We start from the raw sequence: 6287 nt of genomic DNA, 5'->3' as shown, positions 1-6287 counted from the left end.
AAGTTACAAGATTTAATACCAGACTGAATAGGCTCCCATTAAAAGCACAATAAGAAGGTTAACAATATCATAGCTCCATTATTGTTTCAGTACAGCAACAAGTCAACATACAACATTATAGTTCCTTTATTTTACAATATAATCTGCTAGATAAGCAGGAGGCTTGCGTGCCCTTGTGGAATGCCTCGGGTTCAGTCACTTTCTGGTCTACCAGCTTACCCACCAGATCGGACAGACCAGTGTCCTTTGATGCACTTGAGTCAAAAGGATTGAATGCTCTCTGGCAGGCCTCCCCAGAGTCAGATTGTTTAGCAGAGTTAGCACAGCAGCTGTGGAAATCAGGTTGGCTTGCTCCGTCAGGGGATCCATGTTGTACTTCCGGACTCCCCTTCTCTACTACCATGTTAACAATTACGTGTTCTGCCAGACACCTGCAAAGTCTGGCAGTGCTCAATTTATATAGTCTTTGAGATTTAAACTCATGCATAGTAAATAGAAATATGATGAAAGAGTTCCTATCAAGACACAATCCTGCCCCTACCACAGGTCTTTTGAATTTTCTATTTACTATGCATGAGTTTAAATCTCAAAGACTATATTATCACAGAAAGTGCAAATTAGTTTGGTTAGCTTGAAGATATGGATAAAAATAAATTCTGCCTGTCCTAGGTACATCATGGTCTAACTGATTCCTTCCTTGCTTCTATATCTTTAAGCAAGTGAATCATTGGTAGACCTTAGTAAATTAAAACACATTCCCAGATTGTGAAAAGCATCTCCTGTTGATTTTTACAGATTAGTTTATGTCAAAGACACTGAATCAGCCAAAAACAATTTTTTCCTTCAAACTGCTAGGAACATTCAATATCCCATTCCTGAAATAAATTGTGGCTTGATTACATTGAATACAAATCAGATCTCAGTAGACAGCATGAAGAACTTCACTTTCAGTAAAAGTTTAAGGGCTGCTTAGTGGTGCCACCTTTTTTCAGGCTGCCATATTTCTTGATTTTATTAGTAATGGCCAGATGGCTGTCACAGATGGAAAATAAAAGTAACAGCAGGGGAGGATGAGAACAGTAAATAAATTCCTAAGAAAAATTAAGACAACTAATGCATACAGTGAGTATTGGGCATGAGAAAGAATTCAGATTATTTATTATTATTATTAAATTTTTATACCGCCCTTCTCCCGAAGGACTCAGGGCGGTGTACAAGGCAATAAATATCAAAAGTGTAAATACAAAAGTTAAAAAAGAGATTAAAAAAATTAAATAATTATGCCCAAGAATATAATACTAAAAATGTGTTAAGAACTTATTTAAATCCAACCCCAAACCCATCAGACCAGGCCAGATTGTTCAAATAGATAAGTTTTTAAATCACGCTGGAAGGAGCGCAGGTCGGGGACCATCCGGAGCTCAACCGGAAGGCAGTTCCACAGGTCTGGCATGCCCACAGAGAACGCCCGCCCCCTGGGGGCCACCAATCAACATTCTTTGATCGGAGGCACCCTGAGGAGGCCCTCTCTGTGGGAGCGCACTGGACGGAGGGAAGTTGATGCCGGCAGCAGGTGCTGCCGTAGGTAATCCGGACCCATGCCATGTAGGGCTTTGTAGGTCATAACCAGCACCTTGAATCTCACCCGGAGGGCAACCGGCAGCCAATGCAGCTCGCGGAGCAGAAGTGTAACATGGGAGTATCGGGAGACCCCCAACAAAACTCATGCGGCTGCATTCTGCACCAGTTGAAGCCTCCGGGTGGTCCTCAAGGGCAGCCCCATGTAGAGAGCATTGCAGTAGTCCAAACGAGAGGTCACGAGTGCATGAGTGACCGTACGCAAGGCATCCCGGTCTAGATAGGGCCGCAACTGGCGCACCAGGCGAACCTGGGCGAAGGCCCCCCTAGTCACAGCTCCTATATGATCTTCTAAGGAGAGCTGTGAATCTAGAAGGACCCCCAAGTTGCGAGCCCTATCTACGGGGGGTAATAGCTCACCCCCCATAGAAAGAGATGGAATATTCTGAATATCCTGAGATGCCGACACGTACAGCCACTCAGTCTTGTCAGGGTTGAGTCGAAGCCTGTTCCTCCCCATCCAGACCCGAACCGCCTCCAGGCAACGGGACATCACGTCGAGGGCATCACAGTATACTGCTATGATACACAGTATACATCTCTGGTTTTTAGGTTTCCAGGCCTCCTAAGCAACTGATAGCATTTGCTGATTTCAGAAGCTAAGCAGGATCAGTCTTGATTAATAATTATTTGGGTGATCACTTGAAAATTCCAGAGCAATTGGTTAGAGTGGGAAATTAGAAGAAAGTGCCAAAGGGCAAACCAATTCCACAATGTTGCCCAGAAAAGTCTATGGATGTTGTCAAAAGTCAAACTCGAGGACATCTTTGCCTTTACATTTTCTGAACCTTTTCTTTTTCTGTAGAGTAAGCATCTCTGTATTTTATCAAAGAATTATAGAATTGGAATGGACTGTTGAGGCAATAAGTCTAATTTGCATAGTCAGTACAGGAAACACAGAGAGATTTCTTTAATCTTCCTATGAAGAGATCCATTATGAAAAAGCTTATCACTTCGCTAGGTATTTTGTTTCAGTGTTAGTTTTTTGTAACATTTAATTAGAATCTGTTTTCCGATATAAAACTTCTATTCCACCACCTGCAGTCTGGAATGGTAAGAGAACAAGTCATAACTTTCTTCTATGTGCTACATGCTATCACTTCAGGTACTTGATGAGCACTATCAAGTTCCTTTTCAGTCACCTTTTTTCAAGTTTAAACATACCAGTTGTTCAGATACTTCTAATAAATCATCCTACTCATCCTCATTGTCCTTCTTTGCACCGTTCAGGCTCTCCCTGAATCATTAAAGTGTAGCGCTCAGTAGTTGCCATATTATTAGAAGATAGGCTTAAGATACAGAAGGATCTGGACAGACTCGAACACTGGGCACTATCTAACAAAATGAAATTCAATGGTGAAAAAAGTAAGGTTCTACATTTAGGCAGGAAAAACCAAATGTACAGGTATAGTATAGGTGGTACCTTGCTCAATAGTAGCAACTGTGAAAGGGATCTTGGACTCCTAGTGGACAATCACTTGGATATGAGCCAGCAGTGTGCTGCAGCTGCCAAAAAAGCCAACACAGTGCTAGGCTGCATTAACAGAGGGATAGAATCAAGATCAAGTGAAGTACTAATACCACTTTACAATGCTTTGGTAAGGCCACAGCTGGAATACTGCATCCAGTTTTGGTCACCACGATGTAAAAAAGATGTCGAGACTCTAGAAAGGGTACAGAGAAGAGCAACAAAGATGATTAGCGGGCTGGAGGCTAAAACATATAGGGAACGGTTGCTGGAATTGGGTATGTGTAGTTTAATGAAGAGAAGGGTGTTAGCAGTGTTCCAATACCTCAGGGGCTACCACAAAGAAGAGGGAGTCAAGCTATTCTCCAAAGCACCTGAAAGCAGGACAAGAAGCAATGGATGGAAACTAGTCAAGGAGAGAAGCAACCTAGAACTAAGGAGAAACTTCCTGACAGTTAGAACAATTAATCAGTGGAACAACCTGCCTCCAGAGGTGGTGAATGCTCCAACACTGGAGGTTTTTAAGAAGAGACTGGACAGCCATTTGCCTGAAATGGTATAGGGTTTCCTGCCTGAGCAGGGGGTTGAACTAGATGACCTCCAAGGTCCCTTCCAACTTTATATTATTATTATTATTATTATTATTATTATTATTATTATTATTATTATTATTATTATTATTATTATTATTATTATTATTATTATTATTATTATTGATTTTCTTCTCTGGATTAAGATGAATTTCTTACCTGATAGAAGTTATACACTGGAGAATTGCTATTTGACCAAGTTGGGAAGCCAAATAGAGATGATTTTTTTCCCTTTTAGAAAAGTTTTCCTCCAGAAATATCTGGCTCATGCAATGGAAATTCTAATTCCTGTGAATTGGAAACCAGAGAGAGAGAGAGAGAGAGTAGGAGCAGACCTGTGAGAATCTGTAATCTGAATGCTAATGGGTATTTGAAGCAAGTAGATGTAGTACTTGGCAGTACTTTGTTTACCAGGATCACATGTTGCTTTCAAATATTACATGGGAAATGACACATCTGGTAAATGGAACTGCAGATCAGCATTATGTTTGTGTCCCCTCACTCTCTAAAGCACCATTTGGCCTTCCAATTTGAATCGCTTCCCAGGAATTTCTCTTCCTGTTCCCCCATCATGATGGGACTACCACTAGCCTAATACACATTTACTGAAAAAGCTATTCAAACTAAATGATAGCTTTCTTATGAATGGAGTTCTATAGCAATATAATATATACTCCTATGTATGAATTATATATGGAGTATGATTCATTATAATGAATTAAATATGGGATCTCCTCTGATGGAAACATTACACATTCTGTAAATTTCATAAACCTTATTTATACAATTTATAAAATATGTAATGTTTCCATAAATAAAATCTAAATAAATACATGGATTTACTACAAAGAAAAATCGGGCAATGTGAGAGTAGGTATCTAGTGCAGGAATCAGAAAATTTTGGCGATTAAAATGTTGTCAAACCACAGTTGTCATCATTCCATGATTTTTTTCCTATGGCAATTGGACTTGCAGCTGGAGGATCTACAGATATCTATCTCAGATGTAGATAAATGTTTAGTCTCACATCCTATCCATTACCCCTCATCTAATATGGTAATGGTTTTCAAGGCCCTACATGGCATGGGTCCGGAGTACCTCGGGGATCACCTGCTGCCGGCGTCAACTTCCCTCCGCCCTGTGTGTTCCCACAGAGAGGGCCTCCTCAGGGTGCCACCGGTCAGAGAATGTCGGCTGGTGGCCCCCAGGGGGAGGGCCTTCTCTGTGGGCGCCCCGGCTTTATGGAATCAGCTGCCGGTTGAGCTGCGGATGGCACCAGACCTTCGCTCCTTCCGACGCGGTCTGAAGACCTATCTATTTGAACAAGCCGGCCTGGCCTGATGGGGGATGTGCTGGGGTTTTTATTGTGGATTTTTATATTATTCTACTGTTTTAGCTCGGGCCCTTATTTAATTCTTTTTTAATTTTTGTATTCTGTATTTTTATATGTGCCCTGTTCACCGCCCTGAGTCCTTTGGGAGAAGGGCGGTATACAAATACAATAAAAATAATAATAATATCAGCTGAGAAAAACATGGAAATTGGAACTTTTGGCCACTTCTTTTATCTTTTTTATTCTAACACACCCAGTTCCTGAAAAAAACATGGCTACATCTTTTAAGGATGTAGACACTGGCTGCTGCATCTTGTCATATTTTGAGCAAGTATGCCACCAAACAATGTAATATGGACTTGGGAAGAGAGCAATAAACTGTTAAGGAGAAAAGACAACTCAGGTCCTGAGAAAATGGGACGCATAAGAACGGAACTCAAAACAACATTGCTCTAATTTTGTGTGGCACATAAACAGGACAGACAGAAACTCTCCTTTCAATATTCCATTATTCTACCTTACAACAATGAGGACAATTCCTGGAATCCCTGATGCTTTAGTTTCTTGACGTTGCCTGCCTTGAAGCCTTGTGTTTTCCATCAAAAACAGAAAACTTCTTTACCATCAAATCATCCTATTCAGCAAGATCTTTCTTCTACTGCAGGTCAATGCCACATCTCAATGAGTGAGGGTTACTGGGTTAACCAAATGAGCATGCCTTGCACCTTACTCTTGTTCCCTTTAGAACTGTTTTGTTTCAAGACTAACAGACAATATTAGTTCAAGTAACAGCAAAGCTATTTGAGATTGTGAGTCAAAGCTTTAGTCAGCTTATTTGTAATTAAGGTGCTTCCTATAGATTAGAAGAAATGGAAGTAGTGACAGATTTTATTTTCCTGGGCTCCAAGATCACTGCAGATGGGGACTGTAGCCAAGAAATTAAAAGACGCTTCCTCCTTGGGAGGAAAGCCATGGCAAATCTAGACAGCACACTAAAAAGCAGAGACATCACCCTGTCAACAAAAGTGTGTATAGTCAAGGCTATGGTCTTCCCAGTTGCAATGTATGGCAGTGAAAGTTGGACCATAAGAAAGGCTGAGCGCCAAAGAATTGAGGCCTTTGAACTCTGGTGCTGGAGAAGGCTCCTGTGAGTCCCTTGGACTGCAAGGCGATCAAACCAGTCAGTCAGTCCTAGATCAACCCTGACTGCTCTTTAGAAGGCCAGATCCTGAAGCTAAAACTCAAATACTTTGGCCAC

Source organism: Vipera berus (assembly GCF_964194415.1).
Source record: "Vipera berus genome assembly, chromosome: 4".
Classification (NCBI taxonomy): Eukaryota; Metazoa; Chordata; class Lepidosauria; order Squamata; family Viperidae; genus Vipera; species Vipera berus.
Note: the sequence above shows the minus strand (reverse complement) of the source record.